This window comes from Quercus lobata, chromosome 8 (genome assembly GCF_001633185.2).
Source record: "Quercus lobata isolate SW786 chromosome 8, ValleyOak3.0 Primary Assembly, whole genome shotgun sequence".
NCBI classification, from domain to species: Eukaryota; Viridiplantae; Streptophyta; class Magnoliopsida; order Fagales; family Fagaceae; genus Quercus; species Quercus lobata.
The window spans coordinates 21,915,037-21,916,051 of record NC_044911.1 but is presented as its reverse complement, the minus strand read 5'-3'; positions in this window follow the sequence as shown (position 1 = coordinate 21,916,051).

Here is a 1,015-nt window from a genome sequence, read left to right as displayed (position 1 = left end):
AATATATTAGTCTATTATTACTTTATTGCCTTTTTTGGTCTATGGGAATATGTGAGGCCAATCTTTAGGAACACTTCTTCATTATCTTCCCGCTTTATTCCAAACTACATACGTGGCTAAACCATGGCCTGGAGCTAGTTTAGGAACAGTGGCAAACATGTAAATCTCACCAACTGTGGTGGACCATAGTATAGCATTTTTTTATAAGAAAAAATGACATGCGCTTTTGTAAAATAACCATAAAAAATTGGTAACATAATGGTTGATTAAGTTGAACTTGCTTTCCCAAAGCGGAAATATCGTTAGGTTAGAATACAGAAACCCAGATTAAACAACTTAAAAGTAAACATTAATCTAGTCCAATCAATTTTCTCAAAAAAAAAAAAAAAATCTAGTCCAATCAAGATGTGGGATCCAATATTAAAGATTCACAGGGTTACGTTGGTACGATAATTTCGTAATAAAATAATCTGCTTAATGTAGGTATCATTGTCATGAAAAAAGTGTGACCAAAGAACATAGCTTATATAATTAATTATTACTTTAATGATTTTTATATTAATTAATTAAGGTTTTCTAACTTTTATTAACAAAAATTAATTAAGCTTCTCAAACACCAACTAAAATATACATGAACCCCCAATCTTATTAGATTCCTCTAAAACCCTAAAATTGTACATCCAAATAAAAAATTTAAGCTTGTTTTTACTTTTTATTAAGAAGTGTCAAAAACCCCAATCTTCTTGGTCAAAGAAGATAATGATTTATATTTAGACAAGAGCATTAGCATTGGGGTGTAAAACTCTCTAAATTGCGATCTTAGCAACCGACACATTAAAAAAGAGCTTTACTCAAGTGTGTAAATCTAAAAGTTTTTAGCAATTGTGAACATATTATGTACTTATATTTAGATAATATTGCTCATGAGTTGTAAACTTAAAATATTATATTTTATTCCTTTTTCTCTCTCTCACTTTTGTTGGGTGGTGTATATTATTTTATGAGTAATGCTAGT